The 25775-nt window shown below is 39.9% G+C and overlaps 1 protein-coding gene across 1 annotated transcript in view; it reads left to right on the forward strand.

Moving 5' to 3' along the window:
- TENM3 (teneurin transmembrane protein 3) overlaps nt 1-25775 on the forward strand; it is a 449902-nt gene that overhangs the window by 216015 nt on the left and 208112 nt on the right.

Here is a 25775-nt window from a genome sequence, read left to right on the forward strand (position 1 = left end):
GTATATGAATGTAGATAAACAAGTGTGTGTATTTCTGTGTGTGTGTGTGTGTGTGTGTGTGTGTGTGTGGATATATATACAGTAAATTGCAAAGACACAGTCTGTTGTAGGATAGATTAAAAAAACAATTTGTCAAACTAAATATGAAGATTGATTGCATTTTTAAAGAATATATGTGTGTAGTGTGTCCGGGCACACTTAGGGTACATAAGAAACAAAACTCTCTTTATTCTTTTAAATAATAAGTTTTCATTTTGAGTGTCCATCCCACCAGGTGGTAGAAACTCTTCAGACAGAGATAGTCAAATTAAGGTTTCTTCTCAATTTCCTAATGCCATTTTAGGAGTAGGATTATATTTAGGTCACATCATGGTGGGTGCTGTGGATTGAATTGTGTCTGTGAAATTCACATGTTGAAGCCCTAATCCCAGTACCGTGGCATTTGGAGGTATCTGCATGGTATCTTCGTTTTGGATGATGCTTAGGTTTAGTTGGGGCCATGCGGGTGGAAGTCTCATGTTGGGATTAGTTCCCTACCAAGAAGAGATATGAGAGCTCTGGCATTGGATGACCTGCAAGATGGAGCCAAGTAGATGGCCCTCACTGAGAGCCCAGTTGGCCAGCACTTTGATCTTGGACATCGGCCTCCAGAACCACTGGGTAAGCCACTCATCTGTGACATTTTGTCAGACCAGCCTGAGCCAGCCAATTCAGTTCTGAACATCTTCTTTCACCCTTGATTGACTGAAGTCTCGCATTGTCTTTGCTCACGAGTCTGTTACAGACAGTGCTCCCTTGTCAGTCCGTCCTCATTGCTACACCTTTAAAATTTCTGACCCTTTAGAGCACCTGGCTGACGCAGTTGGAAGAGCATGTGACTCTTGATCTTGCAGTCGTGAGTTGGAGACCCCTGTTGAGTAGAGAGACGACTTAAACAAGTAAATAAACATTAAAAATAAAATTTCTGACCCTCTCTTGGTAGTTTCCATGACCCTTTTGATTTATAGAAAATATATGGCTGCCCTGTGTGACAGATTTTCTTTTTTTTTTTTTTTTAATATTTTTATTTATTTCTAGGAGAGAGAGAGAGAGACAGCGTGAGCAGGGGAGGGTCAGAGAGAGAGGGAGACACAGACTCTGAAACAGACTCCAGGCCCTGTGCTGGCAGTCAGCACAGAGCCGGACGCGGGGCTCGAACCCACGAACCGTGAGATCATGACCTAAGTGAAAGTCGGACGCTTAACCGACTAAGCCACCCAGGCGCCCCACAAATTTTCTTTTCCTCCAGTCACACAATCTTAGTCAGGGACTCTGGGGGTGTACGGGGTTTGGTGCTGGAAAAATTGTCTCTGCATATCCAGAGATTCTTCTAGAACCTTTTTATTTCTGGCATCGGTCTACTCTTTCAAAACTCATATATTGAGAGTGTATTTATTTCTACGTACTCTCCTTCTGCTTTAACAACTTTTTTTCTGATGTACCATGTATTCACGGAATATGGAGAAAGATCCAGGGGAAAAGGCAGTGGTGATTAATATTTCAAAGTACTACTCTGGTACAACTGGTTATCTTTGGAATTTAGGATTAGAGAGGGGAAGGGAACATGTTCCCTTTTTGCTTTACATAATTCTGTAATATTTAAAAATAGTAGTCATCCCTTTTGAATTAAAAACTTAACCACTTCCATAAGCTGCCTATCTTGATCCTTTCTACAATACATCACCTAGCCTGGGCAGTTCCTTTTTTTTTTTCTTTTTAATGTGTCTTTATTTATTTTGAGAAAGAGTGGGGGAGGGGCAGCAAGAGGGAGGGAGAGAATCCCGAACCAGCCCCACACTATCAGCACAGAGCCCAGCGCAGGGCTCAGTCTCAGAAACTGTGAGATCATGACCTGAACCGAAATCAAGAGTTGGAAGCTGAACCCGCTGAGCCGCGCAGGTGCCCCCCAGGACAGCTCCTGTTATCCCCATCTTAACAGATGAAGAAACAAAGTTGTCCACACAAATTATAAACCTCTTTAATCTTGGACAAGTAAAAAGAATGAGAGGCAAACATGTAATGAGTATCCTCAGTGTGTAGCGCATGTGCGAGGAAAGAAGCTGTTAAAAATGTCTTAATGCATCGTCTTTCTCTACGTCCTTATTGATTTGAAAGCATTTCCAAAGTTACTGTTCTGATTGATTTTTCCATTGAAATAGCTTCGTCCATTCTGCGCTCCCAGAGGTATTGCCTTCGTTCTGGTCTTCATGGTGTTGTGTTTCAGCTATGGCCATATCCTTCCCTGTTCTGATACGTTCTTCACACCAGTTGGTTTTACTAAAACATTGCTTAGGTCATAGGATCATAAGGGCCTTAGATTTGAAAGAGCCTCACAGCCCAATCCTCAGAGAGCTCAGGAACCTTTCTGGAAGATCCCTGGTATGTGATTTTCCAACCTTTCCTTCAACCATCCGATAGGGAGTAACCACCCTACAAGGCAGCCTGTCCTATTTTTTTGGACAAGCTTAAGGTGTGGGAAAGTCTCTTCTTACTGCTGTACTGAATGTCTCCTTTTACCTTCCGCACGGAATGAGTTCAGTCTTTCCTTTAAATGACTGTCTTTCGACAAAAATTAGAATGTCTGTCTTCCTGGCTCAGTTCACCAGCTTAGGTGTCCCCAGTTCCTTCCCTGTTTATTTTTGTTGCTGTCTGCCTGAGGCCACCATGGTTCTTGACCCACAGGGAACGCGCACTCACTGCTCGCTCCGTGGGCTAATGATAAATGGTTAAAATGCCCCATGATTCCAGCGTTGCTTTGGTTCCCGCTTTATAATCTCTAAAGGAAACCTTCAGTGCATCTCCTCCATCTGGTAGGTGATCTGTAGTAACTCCTGCATCGATACAACATCTGTTTCTTCTTTCAGCTCCGCAGAAATGTCAGATCTTTCTATGCCAGGATGATTTTGAAATCCATACATGTATTTCCACTTTTGCTTTTGTGTCTGTTGTTTTTTTTCGAACAGCACATTCCAGCACGAGAGTATAAGTATCTTGGAAGACTACGTGCAGTCTTATTTACCTACTCCATTGGAAATGCATCCCGCGCAGTTTGAGTTCTTCCCCTCTGTGTGTGAAAAGTTCCAGTTTTCCTTGGTATTCATATATAATTAGGCCATCACTAGAATGAAATGGTGCCGTTTTATTAATCTGTGCAGTTATATCATTAGTGCAGACACTGTGCTGCGCAATTTATAAAGCGCACATCCTAAAGGAATAGGACCAAATTATAAGAGATATTCTTGGTGAAATCACAGTCTTGATTACCACTTACTTTTGCTTATTTATCCTACTGTCTAGACTTTTTTTTTTTAACCTCCACGATAATAAAACCAGAAGAGTTGAGAAAGTAAGAAATCGGTTCATTCTTGTGTTGGTGTGGGGGTACTGGCTGTAAAGAGAGAAGCACCAAACGGACTGATACGTGACTTTTAAGCCTAGCCGCACCCAGTGATCACAGGTCATCAAGAATTTTCTGCAGGGGAGTGTCTTACAGTTATCCAGAAGCAACTCCTTCAAGCCCTCCCCGAGACCACGAGGTAGGGTTGCAGCCTGTGTTGTTAGTTCAACAACAGAATTCCCTACAGAAAAAGATGAAGCCACGTATCTCCAGAAATGATTTTAACTTATTATCACCTTCGAAATCCTCACCCCCTCCCACCCGTTGTCATTTAGGGGGACAGTTTTAAACTTTCTGTCTGAAATCCTAGTGTCTTTTTGTTATAGTGCCCCTGGAAGCATCCAGCTAAGATACCAGAAAAAACACATCTCCTGCTTGCATACATAAATGGATTAGACATCTAGAGTATTTTGCTTTAACAGAAATTTCTTCTTGGCATTCTTTAAGAAGGAAGGGAGACAGGGAACAGTGGGATTTTCACATCTGTTAAATAATCATTAGCATGGAGGATAGAAACCCTATCTTCTTTTTCAACTTACGACCAGCTGTTGAAGTAAACTTGAAGGGCCCCTTAATTATTGCATATTTCAATAGCTTTTGGGGGTTCTGTTATCCTTTCCGCCACTCCGATCAAAGGAGCTCAGCTATTTGGTACACCATTGTTACTGAAAGCATTCCTTGTGTGATTGTATTGCTTCTGCAATGTTCTGTAAAAGGTCAGGCAGGGTGTCCTTCTCTGATTTCATCATGCCTCTGAGAGTAACCTCTGCTACCAATTATGTGTTACTTGGATGGGTGCTAGGATACCCCAGGGCTTCTTTTTCTTGGCCTCAGTACATGTTTGCTTTTGTCCCTTATATCGCCGAGTCAAAGATGTTTTAATGTCCGTATGATATTTGGAGTCCGTGAAAAACAAACTCAGACAGGCGGACAGATTTTTTCTGTTTGTGACATGGTTTGGTTGTGTTGCCAGAGACGTATTTGCCATGAGCCGTGCGTCCTCATCAAGGGCTTTAACGATGTTGAAGCTTTCCTCATGGCGGTTGGCTTCATGACTTTTTGTAAACATGGAATTAAATCCTCTCCGGACATAACCCACGGCTCGGGGAATGTACAAAAAACTAGCCCAATGCATAGAGCTTTGGCCTTCCACAAGAAACACTGTATGAGTGATTGAATATGAAAATCAAACCTTGACTACTTCCAAATAGCTCACTATTCTGAGTTCTGAGTTCACACATGCTGGTGTTATGTTTATGGTTTCTTTCTCCCAGAGCAAAATGTACTGTGTTGAATTGGCAAACTATAGCTGGCCCGTGAACTCTTGCATTTGGTGTAAAAGGTCGCTCTCCTTTGTCGGTAGCCTGTGGACGGACTGTGACTTAGATTTACAAAGATAGGTTCTGTTTGGAAGATGCTCTCGTGTCTGCACATGGAACACATTTTGGATCCAAACTTATTTTCCGAATAGTGGATGTCAAAAAGTTTTTCAGAATCCCTTTATAGCAGATGCACAATAAACTGCTTACCTGGACATGGTTCCTTTCTGTAGTATTCCACTGCTTTCAAGATTAAATTCGTTGGTATCTCTGGTGATGTATTTTAAGACTTAGAAAGACCATAGGCTTCTAACTGTGATGAAAGCTTTTTTCTGCTAACGATGGATGAATGAGATGGAGCCGTGTTACTACTTCGTACTGCAAAGAATGCATGGAAAGGGAAATAATCATAACTTTTAGTTTTTAAAATGTTTATTTTTGAGAGAGAGAGAGAGATAGAGTGCGAGTAGGGAGAGGCAGAGAGAGAGGGAGAAGCAGAATCCGAAGCAGGCTCCAGACTCTGAGCTGTTGGCACAGATCCTGATGCGGGGCTTGAACCCATGAGCTGCAAGATCATAACCTGAGCCGAAGTCGGACACTTAACCACTGAGCCATCCAGGCACCCCAGTTTTTAATAAAGAGGTAAATATAAGAGACACAATAGAGTCTTTGCCCTTGAAATCTAAATTTAGGCAGTGAAATTCAAAATGGAGGTTGCTTTGAAAGATTTGCCTTTTTTGTGATGGAATGACTTGTACATTAACATTTGAGTAGGTTGGCTCTGTTGGCCAGTTGTGCTCAGAATCCAGCAATTTCCTATGCTCTCTGCTGCTACCATGTTAGCCTCAGCCAGAAACATCTCTCATCTGGATTTATGCAGAAGTTCCCTCTCTGGTCCTTCTTCTGCCTTTACCCTTGACACCCGCTTGCCATCTGTTGTCAACACAGTGGCCAGAGAGACCACTTTTAACATGTAAGTTCGGTTATGTCACTAATCTCAAAACTCCCCCCGGTTCCCCATTTCACGCAGATTAAAAGCTCACCTTCGTGATGGCTTACAAGGTCCCATGTCATCTGGCTCCTGTCATCTCCGAACCTTCCCTCTTATTCTTCTCCCCACCGTAACTGTACCACTATAGACATGTGGACCTTTCTCTTATTTCTGGAACACACCAGGCACGCCTTTGTACCATTTAGCCCTTACCTAGAACCCCCTTCAACCAGATTTCCTCCTGTTTAACTCTCTCATCTCCCTTCTTGCAGTCTTTGCTCAGTGAGGCTTACCCTGCCCTTCCTGTTCAGAATGACGGCCTTTCCCCTCACACCAGCCTACTTTTGTTTTTCCAAAGCACTGGTTGCCTACTGTGTGCCTGCCATGCACTTTGCTTTGTATTAATAATTATTATTTACGGTCTTCCCTCCAGAGAATATAATCCTCAAAAAAGAGATTTACTCTTGTTTTGTTCACAGAAGTAACCTAAATGCCTAGAACGGTGCCTGGCACGTACATAGTAAGTACTTAAACATATTTATGGAGAAGGCATGCCCGGGTAGCTCAGTCGGTTAAGTGTGTGACTCTTGATTTCAGCTCAGGTCACTGTGTCATGGTTCGTGAGTTTGAGCCCCGCACTGGGCTCTGTGCTGATGGTGCAGAGCCTGCTTGGGATTCTCTCTCTCTCTGGCCCTCCCTCTGCCCCTTGCACGCTCTATCTCTCTCTCTCTCTCAGAATAAACAAACTTTGAATAAAATATTTATTGAGAGAATAAATTCAACCAAAAGAACTAGTAAGGTAGGAGAATTGGTTTTCAGAGAAAGCTGTGAATTGACTGTTGTCCTTGAGTCTGAGCAGTCAGCAGAGCTTTGGAGCAGTGATAACTACAGTTGTGGTTATGGGAGCAGCTGCACATCTTGTTCACCAGCAGATCCCGTCAGCTCTCCCTTCCGACTCCAGTTAGAATTTCCCACTTTCTGCGGCTTCTGCTGCTCTCACACACCTATAGGCCACCATCATGTCTGGCCTGGATTATGGCAACAGCCTCCCATAACAGGCTGCCTGGATTCGGCCCTGACACCCTCCATCTTTTACGTTCAACACAGTGAATTGGAAGGTAAGGATCCAGGGAAGAAGAACACCAGAAGCTGAAGAAAAGAGGGAATAATTCATGAGGGAATAATTTGTGACGAGGTGTCGGAAAGGAGGCTGGAGAAGGTCAGGTTAAGAATAAAAGTAGAGCGAGGAGGAGCAGGGCAGCCTGTCCTCCTACTGGGGAGGGGCTTAAGAAGATCAAGAAAGGATGTGAGGGCGATCTGGCTGCGACATCTGTCACCCTATTGATCTCCAGGGTTGATTCTGCTGATCTGGCTGGCTAGGCGGGTGTCCCCTTCCTCCCTCACCGCTCCATGTGCATCCCTCCCGAAGCTGCGCGCTCAGTCGAAGAGGATGACCTTCCCCGATAGTGGAGGACCGTTCTTCGGTCAAGGGTATACAAATAACTATACTCCCCTGCTAGAACCTCCAAACAAGCTCTCAAGAACATCAAGAAAGCTTGAGTAGTGTCACCCCAACATAGTCACAGCGACTAAGGACACCAAACATCAGGACGCACATAAAGCAGCTGGAGCTCGCATACACCGCCATCGAGGATCGCATATGATACAAACACCGTAGAGACTGTTTGACAGCCATTTGGGAGTTAAACGTCTACTCTGCGACCCAGCAAGTGCACTCTGAGATATTTACCAAAAAAGAGATGAAACCATGTGTTTTAAAAGACTCGTACGAAAATGTTTATAGCAGCCTCATCCATAATAGCCTAAGACTGCAAATACATCTGGTATCCATCAAAAGGAGACCAGGATGCAGTATGGGCATACAATAGAATACCATTAAATAATGAAAAGGGGGCACCTAGGTGGCTCAGTTGGTTAAGCATCTGACTTCGGCTCAGGTCATGATCTCATGGTTCATGAGTTTGAGTCCCATGTCTGGCTTTGTGCTGACAGCTTGGAGCCTGGAGCCTGCTTCAGATTCTGTGTCTCCTTCTCTCTCTGCCCCTCCCAAGCTTGCTCTCTCTCCCTCTCTCTCTCTCTCTGTCTCTCTCTCTCTCTCTCTCTCTCTCTCTCAAAAATCTCTCTTAAAAAATCTAAAAGAACAAATGCAATGAATGCATCTCAAAAACATGTTAAGTGAAAGAAGCCAGGCATGAAAAAGAACATGTTGTATGATTCCAATTACATGAATATATATGAAATCTAAAAGCACACAGAATATACAGATGATGACAGATCTTAGGGCTTCCCTGGAGTGGGGTAAGGGGTGGGGAGGAGGAAGGAAACTATCTGAAAAGAGAGCACATGGGAACTTTCTGGATGAAGGAAATGTTTACCATCTTGTTCTGGGTGGTGGCAATAGATGGATGTACCTCATCACCAGACTTGTCGAACCAAACACTTAAGGTCTGTGCACTTTCTTTTATTATTTCTACCTGAATAACAACATAATAAAACTGTGTGAACACATATCGTGAGATTCTGAGATGAATAGGAAGGAGGAAGGTAGAAAAATACTATGGCTTAAATCTTAGAAAGTAAGATACCAAAGTCATTTCCTGAGCTTAGAGTGATTAGATTTGGGGGATTCAAAAATGCTTGTGTGGCTGGCTACTTTAAGGAATATGATGGGAAGTCGACAAGAGAAAACACAGTATTAATAAGCAGAAGGGAGTGAGGTGCTGAAGCAGATAGGATGACTGGACTTTTGGGGACCCAGTCAGTGTAATTTTGTGATTCGAGGTGAATAAATTAGGGAAATGCTAGTTAGGAAGGCAGGGGGACAGTTGGAGTTGAGGGTGTTCATGTCTTTCTGGAAATCCTCTTGGTGAGGTGAGGTTTGAATCTGCCTGAACGAGTGAGTTGAATTTTACCCAGCAGAGAAGGTGCTCATAGGCTCTGTTGGGTTAAGCAGGATGTTTTATTAAAATTAACTCCACTTGCTTCCCTTTGCTTTCTTTAACTAATAGAAAATCTAAAATTATATATATAGCTCACATTATATTTCTTTTGGACAGTGCTGGCCTTGAGGCATGGAGAGATGTTAAACTATTTCCATAATCGAAGCAAATTATGATGGATGTCTGGCCTAGGACCATGGAGAAAGAGGAGCAGTGAAATTCAAGAGATATTTCTTAGGACAGAGTTGACAGCCTTGGTTAGTGATTGCACTTGGCAGGACCCAGGTTATGGAGTGGGATAAATCAGAGATTGCTCTAAGATTTCTAACTTGGATAATATTGGCTGGGATGGAATACCACATTTGACATTAGGGAACACAGAAGGGCAAAAAAGAATCAGAGTTATAAGCTGAGGAAGAGGGAGACTAATAACCCCATATTGAGTTCCAAGCCCTTGTCCTATAATGAATCATTTCAATATCTGCAAATAGGTAAGAAATTAAGACCCAGAAAGGTTAACTTACCCAAGGATCAGTCAGCTGGACATGACAGAACTAGGATTCGAACCCACCCATTAGTGGTTCTGAATTATTTCAAAATTTGGGAAGCAAATGATAGTTTGGCTTCTGTAAGTAGTGATAGGTGGGTTCATTCTCAGTGACATTGCAAGAATGCCATGTACCAGAATTAGAGCTTGCTGTAATAACTGACGGACTACCCCAGAATATAGCCGTCAGAAATGGCAAGAACCATTTGGGGCAGATGATTGTTAACTAAGTGCGAGAAGACAAAACCCATACCATTTTATACAGACAGTTGCAAACGCCGGTAAGGAACAATGCCTATAGTAAACACCCAATAAATAATAACTTTATTACTGTCTTAGAGGTAAAGGCACACGCTATGAAGATGAATCTGTGTTATCACAAAGACAGGCCCTAATCAGGCTTTTTACATTTATACATTATAGTTTGTATTCTCTTATGTTTTCTTGTCTTTCAGAAATGGAAGGACAGGAAGAATACCAGTTAACTACGCATTCTAGTTATTTTAGTTAGTTTTTCCTGGTGATACATTTTGGTAATCTGGCCTGTGTTTTAGATAATATCAATTTTCACTATACAGTAACTATATAAGAAACTGTTGGTATAGCATTTTAAGAATGCGTATTTTGGGGCACCTGGTGCCTCAGTCGGTCAAGTGTCTGACTTCGGCTCATGTCGTGATCTCATGGCTCATGAGTTCAAGCCCCGCGTTGGACTCTGTGCTGATGGCTCAGAGCCTGGAACCTGCTTCAAATTCTGCATCTCTCTCTCTCTCTCTCTCTCTCTCTCTCTCTCTCTCTCTCTCTGCTCCTCCCCCGCCTCTCAAAGTAAATAAACATTAAAAAATGCATATTTCCCCCCTCCATGAATATAATTAATACACAGGACTACAACTTTTCAAGCAATGTGATACACTTATACACCACTACAAAAGAAAAACTAAGTGCATTGGCACATAGCAGTTAAGATTGGTATAAACTGTTTTAAAACAAAGACTTTGGACTGACTCTGGAGTGAGAGGTGAAGTTGCACACAGCAGGTTATTGTATGTACAGCCACAAACTAAAGATTGGTCTCAAAATGAGAACATTGTTGTAAAGACAGTTGCTTATCTATCAGATCACTCTTTTCAGGCACCCTTAAGTAGCTGTCAGTCTGGAGGAGCATGTATTCATTTTTTTTTTTATTTTGAATGTTTAAATGAGCGAGCAAGAGGGGCAGAGAGAGAGGGAGGGGGAAGGTCTCAAGCAGGCTCCATGCTGTCAGCGCAGAGTTAGACACGGGGGTCCATCTTACAAACTGTGAGACCATGACCTGAACTGAAATCAAGAGTTGGACGCGTAACCACCTGAGCCCCCCAGGCGCCTCTGGAGGGGAATATGTTTAAATGCCAAGGATAGCAACAGAACATGTTAGTGCGCTCAGTCACTTAGCACAGTGCCGCCTGGTGATCTTGGGCACAGGTCTGCACTTCCTTAATAGTACATTCAGAAACCCAGTAGCCTGGAATCATTTCAGCAATAAAATTGTGTGGCATAGTCAGCATTGAGGAACCTACATACTTCCATCTGGGTGTACCTATGTTCAGTGACCTGTGACTCTTGCTGAATTTAACCAAACTGGTATCTCAAGAGGTAGGTAGAAACCCCAAAAAGTAGTCAAGTTGAAGAGTCTTCTGTTAGTGGCTGTAAAAGAGGCTAGAAATTGTCCCGAAGTTTGATAATGAGGCTCAAATTCACATACTAACTCAAACATTGTTGGTAACTTTCTGATTCAGGGTTTTGACAAATGTTTAGGACCTCAAGGGGGACCAAAAGTGCCACATATATTAATAATAGCTGTTAAGGTCACAAATCTGGGATGGCATGAGGGAATAAGCAGGAAGTAATGAGGGCTTCATACAGTTCACCTCTATTCTAGGCCATAGCTTTGCTGATTCTGCTTGGGTCAAACAGTAATTAAAAAGCTATTATTTATTGATTATCTACTATCAGTTACAAGCTGTGACAGATACTATCTCACTGAGTTTCATTCTCCTTGCACCTCCAGAGTAGTAGCTGTTAAGCCACATTTTCTGCCTTAGAGAAGTGAGACCCAGAGATTCAAACCCAAGTTGACCAGATACCAAAGACATTGCATAGTTTTTTACATCCGTACTGTTGAGATTGGAGTAGAAGGACCCACCTGAATAAGAAGATTTCTTGGAATCTAGCCAATAAGGTGCACAGATATTCAGGGGCGAACTGTCTTTCGGAGATTGACAACATAAATTTATCAAATCAATTGAAAATGTTCATTTTGAAGACATTTCTTTTTTTCAGTTGTATTTATTTTGAGAGAGAGCGCATGCGCATGAGCGAGCTAATGGGGTAGGCGCAAAGAGAGAGGGAGAGAGAGAGAGAACCCAGGAAGGCTCAGAGTGTCAGCGCAGAGCCCGATGCGGGGCCCAGACCCATGATCCACGAGATCGTGACCTCAGCAGAAACCCAAGAGTTGGATGCTTACCCGACTGAGCCACCGAGGTACCCCGAAGAAATTTCTGTAAAGTTGTTGTAAATTTTCAGGCATATTCCTCTGAATAGATATTTAAGTGAGTTATTTGACATGGGAATCAAGTCTGTAGTTCTGTTTTAGGGAAAGCGGTACAGGAACACAATGGTGAAATTCTGTAACACCATCATGAATAACTATAAGAAGAAACAGGAAAATAATAGAAGTGAAATGAAATACTGAAAATCCAGTATATTTGTGCTTCAGCCTTGTTTTCCCATATTGAATGAATCCCACTGATATTGATGGCTTCAAAGCAAGGAATCTGTTGAAATTTCTGAAGATGTTCTCAAGAATTTGAGATGGGTTGTAGAGAAACAGATACAGGAAAATGGAGTACTGAAGCTTTATGTTAGAATTGGATTTTTTGTGTGATTGCATATTTAAAGGAGAGTTCACAGTTTACTTCTAGATATTCCCAAATGTTATAATGTTTTATTTACTACTAAAGAAAAATATTGAGATTCATATTTTGCACATCATTAAAATTGTTGTACTTAAGCAGAAATTCTTTTCACATTTGTCATAATTTATTACTACTTATTTTTAGACAGCCGAAAACATTTATTTTGTTTTTCGGGAATAAAAGTAATTAGCTCTAATAAAATACCAACAGCTAAAATGACTTCTTAAAGACCTTTAGCTCAAAGTTTTTTCCAATTCATTTCAAGCACAGAAAAATATCCTAATTCACAAAAACTTAATTCTTGAACGTGCTTCCTTCTGCCTCTCTCACAGTTGACCCAAAGTCCCATACACTTCGAAATTTAGGTTTGTTATGTGAGGCTAGACATTGATGTTCTTTCCTTTTTTAATCTTTTCCATTTTTTAATCTTTTAAAAATGACCAGTCCAGGGGCACCTGACTGGCTCCATCGGTTAAGTGTCTAACTCTTGATCTCGGCCAAGGTCATGATGTCAGCATTTGTGAGCTCGAGCCCTGTGTCAGGCTCAGCACTGACTGCACAGGGCCTGCTTGGGATTCTATCCCTCTCTCTCCACCCCTTCCCCACCTGTGTGCTCACGCTCTCTCTCTCTCAAAATAAATAAATTTTTAAAAACATGACCGGTAATATCAAACTGATTCTCATACCATGTAGATTTCTACCTTATCAGAACTGCAACTTACCACAGCTTTATTATTTATTATTTATCTATTCATTAATTTCTCCTTCGCTTTTTTCCAGAAAGGATACTCCTAAGAAGTATGTTTTCATTTGGTATGCATTACTTCATGCATTTATTTATTGCCATCTTGACTAAATTGTATTTATGAAATTTCTGAAAGTTCCTTGCTTTAGAAAGGAAGGAAACATCTTTAAGGGAAGAAATTTTTCTGGGCTACTGTGTAAAGAATTATTTAAAATGTTAAAGCACCTCGTTGAGCCCTTCATAGATGCTATCTATTGTACCCTTGAACTCACATGAAACAGAGTAGAATCTATTATTTTTGCCTTCTTGGTAAATAATTTCAAATGATACATGTAGATAAAGCTTTAATTGTAATTGACAAGTAATCAATTAATACACCTAAATTTGGTTACATTTTCTTCTTCTTTATCTCTTCCCAGCCACACTGCCCTGCAAATTCCACTCTACCCATCATGCCCACAGGACTGGGTAGTAATAAGTTTGAAATAAACTTATTTCAAAAAGGAAAGTCTTTACAATGCACTTGCATATGGCAAAACAGTTTATTCTGCTCATAGATAGAGAGCATATGTTTCCATTTTTTAAAATAACTTTTCAGATTGGCCTTAAATCTGGCTATCTTTACAATTATCACACCAACTTCTGCTAAACTTAAAGATAACATGAACTCTACAATTTGTGGTTTCACAAATGCTATTTTTATCTTACAAACAAACGATAAGAAAAGGTTCTAATTATTGAGGAAGCAATTAACAAGCTTATGTTTAAAACTAGTCACCACAGACATGTAGTAAAATTGTGTAAAATACACACACACACACACTCTCTCTCTCAACCCCCTTCCCCCCACACACCCAGGATTTCACGTAAAAGTAAGGAAATCGAAATAAGAAAAGTGCATTGTATCCATGTGAATATCCTGGTATAAGTTTGGCAAATTCCCATTGAGGGGAACCAAGCAATGTGGACACACCTCTCTGTATTGTTTCTTCAAACTGCATATGAATCTACAGTTGTCTCAAAATTTTCAGTTAAAAAACTGGCTAATAACTTTAAAGCACCGGATGGCAAATATTTTAGCCTTTTGAGGGGCAAGAGGCGGTAATTGCTCAAATTCATTGTAGTGTGAAAGCCTTCAAACAGAAACAAGTGGGTGTGACTGTGTTCTTTGAAAACTTTATATACAGCAGCAGTCTTGTAGTTGACAGAAGTCTCTGGTTTAAAAAAGGACTGGCCTGGGGCACCTGGGTGGCTCAGCCAGTTAAGCCTCTGACTTTAGATCAGGTCATGATCTCAGGGCTCGTGAGTTCAATCCCCGTGTGGGGCTCTGTGCTGAGAGCCCAGAGCCTGGAGCCCGCTTCCAGTTCAGTGTGTGTGTCTCTCACTCTCTGCCCCGCCCCTGTACGTGCTTTGTCTCTCTCTCTCTCTCTCCCAAAAGTAAACATTACAAATTTTAAAAAATAAAAATTAAACAAGATAGGCACTTTTAATATTCTGTATGCTACTCCCTTCCAGAAAAAAATGGCAACAAAAGTAAATTATATATTTATAATGCTTTGCAGCTTATCTCTATCTTCATCTTTGCCTTAATTTGCATAAACATACATAAAGTATACATGTACCTTACATTTATTTTAAATATTCTATAAAGCACTTCTTGGGTTCTGTGTTTCTGTATTTTGGGAAGTCCAAAAGCTAGAGGCATTTGATTTAGAAAAGTAAGAAATCCTTTTTAGACAGAGCACTGTGTTAAAGTAAGATAGGACCTGGATTTTCTGTCCTCAGATCTTCATCCAACACACACGAGTAGTAATCAGTTAAGCAGTAAGAGTCTCAGTGTAAAAATTGCCACTTTCTGTGCCTTCCTTTCTTTTCGTCCACTGCTCCCCAAGTTTGGGCACCCTCTGCAACACGCTAGGCAGTGTTCCTTCCTTTGAGTTTCGGGGTGCAGTAAAGCTTTACCATCGGCACAATCCAACTTCAAATAAGAGTGCGCTCAGGCCTAGGTTTCAGACAGTTTCCCAGAAAACCCACTCTCCAAGGTTCTGACATGTGTTCTGTAGATTTTTGTGTTACCTGTTTCTTTTCTCTCCGCTCTGTCACATCATTTTAAGAAATCAGGTATAGTTCCCATTGATTCCATTTGCTTCCTTCCCGTGATTCTTTTTCCTTCTGCTGCTTCATCTGCTTTTGATGGGAGTGGCGTGTGGAAAGGCACCTTGAATGTGGGAGAAAAAAGAAAAGAATTTGGTTTACAGACACTTGTGTATTAAGTTTTCCTCAGTGCCATGGAGGGTTACAAAGATAGAGTTTGCAATTTCAAAGAAGAGGCAATATAAATGCTACAATGCACTGGTGAGGAAAAAAACTGTAATACCCACAATTTAGCGGAAACATGAACCAGTTCTGGATAGATTTTTCAGAATGATTAGAGCAGGGAGATCCAAATAGGGTTAACATGATGAGATTGTGTGTTTTTATGTTATTTTATTTTTGTTTATTTTTCACATTTTTTTAATTTATATCCAAGTTAGCATACAGTGTAACAATGATTTCAAGAGTAGATTCCTGAATGTTTTTAAGTAATTTTAAAAGAAGAAACATAATATCTTGTTTTTTTTAAAGTTTATTTGTCTTGAGAGAGAGCACGAGTAGGGGAGGAACAGTGAGAGAGGGAAAGAGAATCCCGAGCAGGCTCCCTGCTTTCAGCTCAGGAGCCCAAAGGGAAGCAGGGCTCAAACCCAGGAACCCTGAGATCATGCATGACCTGAGTCAAAGTCAAGAATCAGATGCCTAACCAACTGAGCCACCCAGGTGCCCCAAAAGATGAAAGATATTTCTGAAAAAAAATTCCCTGCACAGCTGTCTCCTTTAGCCTCCTCTGGATTTAATCTGTTGCTAAGGTAATCGGTTTATTCTGCCTCTTAATTATCTTTTGAATGTGGCCCTACATCGTTATCCCTGTCGAGGGCTTGTGTGTATGTACTCCACGCAGTAGTGCAAATATTACTAACCTTCGTCACTCACCACTCATGCAAACATAATACACACTCACTCATTCACTCACCCACCCACGCCACATGCATCCCCCACGCTGGTGCCAGAGTGATCCCAGACCTTGTCATTCATTTGCTTAAAAGCATTTCTTAGCTTCCTGGTGCCAGTGCAGTGTGTGTGTGTGTGTGTGTGTGTGTGTGTGTGTGTGAATTCTGTAGTCAATACACAAGGCAAGGCTCATCAAAATCTTTCCTTCCTATGTTTCCAGCTTCATTTCAAGATTCCTTTCCCCTCTCTCCAGCCCTCTCCCAGCGTCTCCCCCATGCCATAGGCCCTCGCCAATCTGACCTCTTACTTTACATCGTCTTCCTCTTTTGTTTCTTTCCCACTTGTCCCGAAAGCTTGTCTGTCTGCTTTTCTGCCCGAAATATGCATGCCTTGGGGTAGCTCCAGCATTATTTTATCAGAAAAGCCTTGTTCAATCTTTCAGAAGTGAGCGTATTTCATCTCTTAGATAATTTACCAGATAATGTTTGACCTCTTTGTATGTTTATACCCAGGAGTGGAAGGGCAGTATAGACAGTAGGAAAAGTGCTTTGGAGTCAGACACTGTGTGAGCTGCTGCAGGAGAGCATGAAAGTATCTGTGTAACTGAACACTGAATCACTGGTACCTGGCAAGTACCTGAAATACTATAAGCATTCAATGTATATGTCTTTGTAGGAATTATGGAATGAAGCAAGCAATCAATAAATGAAGGAGATAATTTGTATCTTACTCATTGGAATTGGATGGAATTTAAGCATTTAAGTGAAGACACCCCCCTCTTCTGTAGCATTGCTATAATGAAGGAATGAATATCTAAAAGGAATTTCTAAGCAATCAGTAGGTTACATAGGAAACTCTAATAGTTAATTTCAGAAATAGCAATGGCGCCATCATCAAGAGGATCCACTGCATTAACAACGTAGAACATATAATGAATCTGAAAGAAAATATATATAAATTTGGGGACTGTAATCTGTTTTAAACACTAATACCAATGCGTATCAGGCATGTAGTAATGCACATCTTTTTTTCCAGTTCCAGCTATCCTTACAATTTCTCAAATACTCGGCAGCCTGTAAGATACATCTCAACAAAGCATCCTAATATGTAAACATTTCTAAGCCATTATCAGTGTAGCTAAAACCTAATTTTTTGAACTAATATATCCCTCCTACTGTGGGAAGTGCCTACTAAGTCTGTGTGGAATGAATGAAGGAACCATTACCAAATGAGTCTATTGCACTCCCACACGTATAATGCCAGTCATCAGTTCACAGTCAAGGGCTGTCCCAAGACCTTTGGACCCTAGACAAGCACCCGGGTTCATCTTCCTTCCACTTCTGTCCTCATGATCAGTCTCTTCCAAGGAACCTCTACATGTCCTCAGCGTATCAAGTAAAAATTCTCCTGCTTGGATTTTAAAGTCACCAGTTGGTCCCACTCTGATCATCCAGAACTCGCTCTTCACTTATTTGCCAAACTAAGATTTGATTTCTTTCCTCTAAAACCGCAGCAGCAAAAACTGTCTTAGGAGAGGCGCTACTCACCTCCAGGTCGTCTTCATCACGGCCAATTTGACTTGCCTGTATCTTTGCTTCTGCCTTCAGTTTGCCTGAAGTTAACCCCAGCACAGAGCAAAGACTTCCATATTTGGTTTCCTCCTGTAGTTTGGATTGTTGGGTTTTTTTAATTATTTTTTGCACCTGCCTGAGATTTGTGCTCTAGCTGCTTCAAGGATGTAAGTCCTGCCTCCAAAAACAGCACAAGCTCCTTTAGTCCAGTCAGCCTGTCTTCTGTTTGTCTGCAGTACTTGAACGTTATTGGCGAAATAAAATTTGGACTTGTGGTTTGGCAGCAACGAGTCCTTGTTGATTCGAGAAGAATACATTTACGGAAACGAAGCTGACTGTTGTATGCGGGATAGACTGGCACAGAGAGAGTCAGTAGACAAAGATGTCAGTATACAGTTTTTCACAGGGTTTATACTTAGCAGACAAGGGTTTTTATTTAATAAATGAGAGGTGGGGGGGATGGCAAGGGGGTCTAGATAACAGTGAGGCAACGGGAATTAGTGGAGGATAGATAATCAAGATACATTTTTAATCAGCTAACAACAAACTTGCTGATGATTAAATACAAAGGATCAAAGAGGGTAAGAGTCAAAAAATCACCAAACTCTCAAGTAGAAAGTGGTGATTTCAGTGGAAAGTGAAATGCTTGAGGAGGAAATGATGATTTGGGCAGGGGCGGGGGATGAATTTAGTTTTGTGCACATGAGCAATGTACATGGAGAAGACAAGAAATATGATTCCTTTAAGCTGTGTTAGGTCAAGGATAATGACCTTACATTGGCTACAATGGATTTTTCAGATCATATCCACGCAATATAGATGTGCTCTCTGTGTTTATTTTCAGAGATCGTACTTTGCCCTGATTTTTTTTTTTTTTTAAATCACATTGGTTTATTTTGAAGCAAAGTTGTTATGGTAATCTGGTATAGAGAAAGTTAATCGAAACACTCATACTAGTATAATTTTGTTGTAATTCTCATTTCAAATTTAATGGATCGGTGCCTGCTAGAAAGAAGTTGGCACACTAGGCACTAATTTACCTGTGAGAAGGTGGAGGGGCAGAGGCTGACATCGTTGTTTTGAGAAAATTGCATGATGAGGTTTGTGTTTGCTGCTGCTGTTTTAGAGGACAGAAATCAAATCTTAATCAGTCGTGATGGTTTTTTTTTTTCTGTTTAAAAGAAAGTTTCAAATTTGCTTTAAAGCCTAGGGAGTTTAATTTAAGTAGAGACAGAAGTACTCTTTTGAGAGTCGTCATTTCTCTTCATGTGCCACTATTAATAATGTCGTGTAATGTTGTTTTGGAAGTTTGGGTCTTTACTTGTCTATTGTCTTGTTCAGACTCTTTTCTATATTCTAAATGAAAGGGGAATAAAGCACTTACAGGAAGGTGCTCTACCAAATTCGCCATCTCCTTATGCCCTGCATCATCTCCAACCTCCGCTGTAATTCTTTGAAGAAATAACCCCTGGGAGCACTAATTTTTTTCTTTCCCTTCCTCTTTTGTTGTGAGCCTCTTTTACCAACAACATTGGCCCAGTTCTTCACAAAGAATTTTTTTTCTCCCCCAATTAGGATGAAAACTAGATCATTATGTGACCATTTCATTGTGAGTGTAACTTCCCTTCTCGACAGCTCCATTAGGTCTAGCCAGTTAGAAATCTTCATATTGCTATGAAATCGGAAAGCATTTTCATCATGCTGGTCCTCATGAGCAAGGAGCATGAGTGAAAGCCTGCAGACACCACAGCCTCATCACCCAACTTACCCCCTTTGTAACTCATCACTGGGGCAGCTTATTTGCCGCTTGAATCTGATGATCTCACTTTGAATGCTAATTATGCGTGGGACATGTTTGACTTTAAAGAGTGTGTCTGAGGTCACTCTTCATTTCTGTACCAATAGTGTGTTCCCTCTAACTTGGATTTCAGGATTTTGGTTCCTTGAACGTTAATTAGTATTCTTTGTTACAATACCTTCTGATTTGCCCGAGTAAGCGTTTAATTGCACGTGTCTTTGTCAGTTGATTCTGGTGAATACTTTTTAAGTCAGATGATATATTCTAATTGCACTATCGTGCCAAAAAGACAGTTATTACACATGATCATGTAAATTGGACTTTGATCCCATTCTCCTACTGTTTTTATTTATTACATGCATAAGATTTAAAAAATTAGAATTACCCTGTGTTTTCACATGGTAGGTAAGAAGCAAAAAATTATAAGGGAAGCAGATACTATTTGGTTTTGAATGTAGCCTATGAACTTGACCCTATCTTGATGTCCTCACTAAAATGTACACATGGCAGTATATAATGAAGGTTAGAAGCTAAAGAATTAAGTCTCTGGGCCATACCACCCCCAATGTGCCCCCATCTCATCTGATCTCGGAAGCTAAGCAGCATCAGGTTTGGTTGGTACTCAGTTGGGAGAAATTAAAGAGTTAACAGTTCTTTATAACCAGAAGGCCATTAACTTTTAATAATGCTGTCTCAAATATTTGTCTGTAAATTGTGATAATCAAAGATGAGCCTATGGGATTGTGCTTTGTAGTATTGTTTGATTTGATAACTCTGGTAATCCCTTAAGCACGTCAGGAAAAATATTTTATGCTTACATTAGCAACTATTGTGAATTTGTAAAATAACCTGCCAACCCCGAGATGTATTGTAAGGACAAGAAGAAAAGAAATTCTGTCTTGGATCTTGTGTGTTTTTGTTCTGCTTTGTTTCTTGAATGATTGCTTTTACAAAAATTTTGTAACCTAATACATTTTTGGTTTCTTACCGTGTGAATGAGATGAACTGGCTTCAGAAAATTTCAAAATGAGGCAAAATAGTGTCTAATACTAAAAAATGTTGTCTTTATAACACTGGAGGATAACATCCACATTATTTTTTTTTTATCTGTATTCCTCATTGAAAATGCTGTGTAGTTTCGGGGCGCCTGGGTGGCTCAGTCTGTTAAGCATCCGACTTTGGCTCAAGTCACGCTGTTACTGAGTTCCAGCCCTGTGTCGGGCTCTGTGCTGACAGCTCAGAGCCTGGAGCCTGCTTCGGATTCTGTCTGTCTGTCTGTCTGTCTGTCTCTCTCTCAAAAAAAAAGAAAGAAAGTTAAAAAAAATGTTTTTAATACTGTGTAGTTTCCCTGTAATCAAATAATGCTTTTGCTATCGCTGCTAGGTTGTGGTCTCCACATTGGTCTTAATGAGATGCCACTCTGACCACAGACTCAACATAAGGCAAGCATTTCTTCAGTTCAGAGTTGAATTTTTGTGGCACCTGGGTGGCTCAGTCAGTTGAGCGGCTGACCTTGGCTCAGGTGATGATCTCACAGTTTGTAAGTTTGAGCCCCGCATTGGGCTCTGTGCCGACAGCCTGCTTCGGATTGTGTCTCCCTTTCTCTCTGACCCTCCCCAACTTGTGCTCTGTCTCTGTCTCTGTCTCTCTCTCTCTCTCTCTCTCTCTCTCACTCAAAAATAAACATTAAAATTTTTTTAAGTTGAATTTCTAAAAAGTTAAAACTAAATTTCTACAGTACTATTTTGTAAGGGGGGTAAAACTGCTATATAACATTACGTACATTTCAGGGGTTCAGTATTCTAATTTGACATCTACATGCAGTACAAGCTGATCAGCACTCACAGTCTAGTTACCATCACTGCTAGAGTAGATCACTTCACCCATTCCATTCACCCTTTCCCCTTCCCCAACTGTGGCCACCAGTCTACAAGTTTTTGTTTTGTTTGTTCATTTGTAGTTTTCAGATTACACATGAGTAAAATCTTACTGTATTTGTCTTTCTCCATCTGACTTATTTCACTTATCATATCTCTTGAAGGTCTGCATGTTGCAGATGGTAAGAGTTCATTCTTTTTTATGGCCGAGTGGTATTCTATTTATAATATATACATAATAATATATAATATGCAACATAATTATAATATATAATAATATAGTGTTGTTATGTTATTATAATATATATCATCCATTGATGAATGTTTACATTGTTTCTATTTCTTGCCTCTTGTAAATAATGCAGTGAACGTGTAGGGGTACATACATCTTTTTAAATCAGCATTTTAATATTCTTCAGATAAATACCCGGAAGTGAAATTGCTGGGTCATATGGTAGTTCTATTCTTAATGTTTTGAAGGCCCTCTGTGTTGTTTCCCACAGTGTCTGCAGCCGTTTCTGTTCCCACCCGCAGCATACGAGGTTCCCTTTTCTCTCCATCCTTGCTAATACTTGAGTACGTCTTCTTTGGGAAAATGTCTGTTTACTTCCTCTGTCCATCTTTAAATCGGGTTGATCTGTTGTTGTTAAGTGGTATGAATTTTGTGTATATTTTGGATATCAATCCCTTGTCAGGTATATGATTTGCAAAAATCTCCCATTCAGGCTGCCTTTTCATTTTGATCGTGATTTTCATCGTGGAGAAGCTTCTTGGTTTGATGTAATACCATATTTACTTTTGCTTTTGTTTCCCTGCCTTTGGAGTCACATCCCCCAAATATTGCTAAGAACGATGTTGAGTATTTTCTATTAGGAATTCTATGGTTTTAGTTCATTTAAGTATTTAATCCATTTGAATTAATTTTGGGGCATGGGATAAGATAGTGGTCCGCTTTCATTCTTTCGCATGTGGCTGTCCGTGTTTTTCAACACCGTTACTGAAAAGACTATCCTTTCTCCATTGTACCTTGTTGGCTTCTTTGTCGTAAATTAATTGTCCATATAAGTGGGAGTTTAATTGAGTTCTCTTCCCATGGTCTGCCTGTCTGTTTTTATTCAATACCATGACTTCATGGTATAGTTGTAAATCAGGGAGCTTAATACCTCCAATTTTGTTCTGCTCTCTCAAGATTGCTTTGGCTATTCAGGATCTTTCATGGTTCCATAAAAATTTTTGAATTATTTCTTCTGGTTCTGTGAGAAACGCCATTAGAATTTTGATGAGGACTGCATTGAACCCGTAGATTATGGACCTCCGTAGTATGGACATTTTAACAGTATTCTTCCAGTAATAAGCATAGAATCTTGTCATTTATTTATGTTTTCAGTTTCTTTCATCAGTGTCTTATTTTTAGTGTACAGGCATTTCACCTCCTTGGTTAAATTTATTCCTAGGTATTTTATTCTTTTTGTTGCACTTACAAATAGAATTTTTTATTTCTCTTTCTGATAATACATTATTAGTTAGGTAAATGCTACAGATTCCTGGCCGTTGATTTTGAACCCTGCTACTTTACTGAGTTCATTTGTTCTGATACATTTTTGGTGGAGTCTTAAGGATTTTCCATGTGTAGTATCATGTCATCTGCAAAAAGTGACATTTTTACTATTGTCTTTCCAATTTGGTTCCCTTTTATTTCTTTTTCTTGCCTAATTACTGTGGCTAGGAATTCCAGTACTGCATTTAAAAATGATAAGAGTGGGACTCCTTGTCTTGTTCTTGATCTTAGGGAGAGAGCTTTCAGCTTTTGACGGTTGAATGTAGTGTCACCTGTGCTTCTGTCACATGTTGCCTGTGTTATGTAGAGGTGGATTCCCTTTATACCCACTTGGTTAAGAATTTTTATCATATGTGGATGTTAAATTTCATCACATACTTTTTCTCCCATCTAATCGAGATAACCATATGATTTTTGTTCTTCATTTTGTTATTGTGCTATATCATATTGATTGGTTTATGGATATGATGTTGAACCAGCTTGCATTCCTGGAATAAATTCCACTTGATCATGGCGTATAATCCTTTTAATGTATTATTGAATTAAATTTGCTAATATTTTGTTGAGAATTTTCCATCTATGTTCATCAGTAATATTGGCCTATAATTTTCTTTTGTGTGTGTTTGTGTGTGTGGCTTTCTTGTCTGGCTTTGATATCTGGGTGACACTGGCCTCATCAAATGAATTTGGAAGTGTTCCCTCTTCAATATTTTTGAAGAATTTAGAAGGATAGATATTAAATTTTCTTTGAATGTTTGGTAGGATTTACTGGTGAAGCCATCTGGTCCTCAACTTTTTGTCTGTCAGGAGGTTTTTGATTACTGAGTTAGTCTTTTTACTGTTAATCAGTCTATTCAGATTTCTTATTCCTTCATGACTCAGAGGACTGCTGTATGTTTTTAGAAATTCATTTCTTCTGGTTTGTCCAGTTGGTTGGTGACGAGTTATTCAGAGGCGTCTCCTGTGATCATTTCTGATTCAGTGGTGTCTTTGTAACTTCTCTTTCATTTCTGACTTTGTTTATTAGAACCCTCTCTTTTTTCTTTTTCTTGGTTGATCTAATGGTTTGTCAGTTTTATCCTTTCAAAGAACCAGGGTTTAGTTTCATTAATCTTTATTATTTCCTTTTTTCTATTGACTTTGGGCTTTGTTCTTTTTGTAGCTTGTTTAGGTGTAAAGTTAGATTGTTTGAGTTGGGTTTGATTTGTTTGTTTGTTTGTTTGTTTTGAGGTAAGCCTAATACAGGCTAGTAATACCTAGTAATACACTAGCTCTTCCTTCTCAAAAACCACTTTTGCTACATCCCAAAATTTTGGTATGTTGCATATCTGTTTTCATTTGTCTCTAGGTATTCACTTTGTGTTTGATTTCTTCATTGATCCATTGGTTGTTCAATAACACATTTGTTAATTTTTACATTTTTGTGGGTTTTTCAGTTTTCTTCTTGTAATTGATTTCTAGTTTTGTACCATTATGGTTAAAGAGGAAGCTTGATAGGATTTCAGTCTTCTTGAGCTTATTGAGACTTGGTTTATAACCTAGCCTGTGATCTATCCTGGAGAATGTCACATATGCCCTGAGAACAGTGTGCATTCTGCAGTTTCTGGATGGAATGTTCTGTATATATCTGTTAAGTACATGTGCTATAATGTATTGTTTAAGGCCCGTGTTTCCAGAGTCTGCAGTACAATCCTAAAGCTGATCGTTCATCTTCATTTTCTTCTTGACACATGTCTAAATCAAAACTGACAAAAATAATTCTTCCCGTTTAAATTAGTCTGAACAGCTTTGGAGTCCTATTCTGTGACTAGTCATTGCCAGACTTCTTAATTTCTCAGAACTTTCTTTTCTTGCTTATGAAATGGGAATAGGTAGCGACAGTTTATAATGGCTGTGAAATTAAGTAAAATAATGTATGTTGAGTACACAGCCTAATGAATTTAATAAACTTTAATGAGTGTAAGTTTCCTCTGTAGATTTCTCCCTCCCATATTGCCTCCCACTTTTTGCATCTAGGATGTATAAAGTTACATTAAGCCTAGATGTTTAGAAACTCCCTTTTAGACTTGTAGTAACTCCTTTCTAGAATAACTGGGTAATTTACTCATGGCTAGCAACAAATAAATAAATCAAATAGAGAAAAAATATGTAGTTCCCTTTTTCTTTCTTTTTTTTCTATTTTNTTCCTTTCTAGAATAACTGGGTAAAGTAATTTACTCATGGCTAGCAACAAATAAATAAATCAAATAGAGAAAAAATATGTAGTTCCCTTTTTCTTTCTTTTTTTTCTATTTTTGTGTCTCTTGTAGGGAGAGCATTATCTTTTAAGCACACAGGGTTTTGTGTTTTTTTTGGGGGGGGGGTTGAGCATTAGGGGTTAAAGGGATTGTTATAGACTGGATGTGGACGTGTCAGAATGCTTTAGAAAATCGATTCCCGCTAATGGAGAGAATGTTCTTAAAGTGAACTCTTGCCATGCCTTCAGTGAACCACATACAGCAGAAAAAAATTCAAGTAAACATTGAAAGAGAGGCAAGTTCTTCCTTATAGAATTAATGAGCATTGCAGCGATCTGCCATGGGGAATTAGAATTTGAAAACCCTTTTCCATGCACATTATTCCCTAATGTCTAGAACCAGATAAGTAGACTCTAATTTTAAATGTGCAATTATCCAAACAAGATGAATGTGCAGGGCAACGCCGGCTAAGACTGTCGATCTTAATGTTAATATTTTTATTCTCCTTTATAACAGACATATAGTTGGCAGTAGCCACATGTCTGTGAGATCCCTGAGAACCACAGCTAACTCAGGAGAGACGTAGCCAGCTTTATCTTCCATCAGCTGTGGAGATCCAGCCCAAGGGAGACGCACCCCAGAATAACCCCTTTGCTATTGTCCTTTATAACGTCTTTGATCAACTGTTTCATCTTGAGTAGGTGTTTTTGTTTCAGTTTTGAAGGAATATTTAGTAA

The sequence above is a fragment of the Crocuta crocuta genome, unplaced genomic scaffold, assembly GCF_008692635.1.
Source record: "Crocuta crocuta isolate KB4526 unplaced genomic scaffold, BGI_CrCroc_1.0 scaffold90, whole genome shotgun sequence".
Taxonomy (NCBI): Eukaryota; Metazoa; Chordata; class Mammalia; order Carnivora; family Hyaenidae; genus Crocuta; species Crocuta crocuta.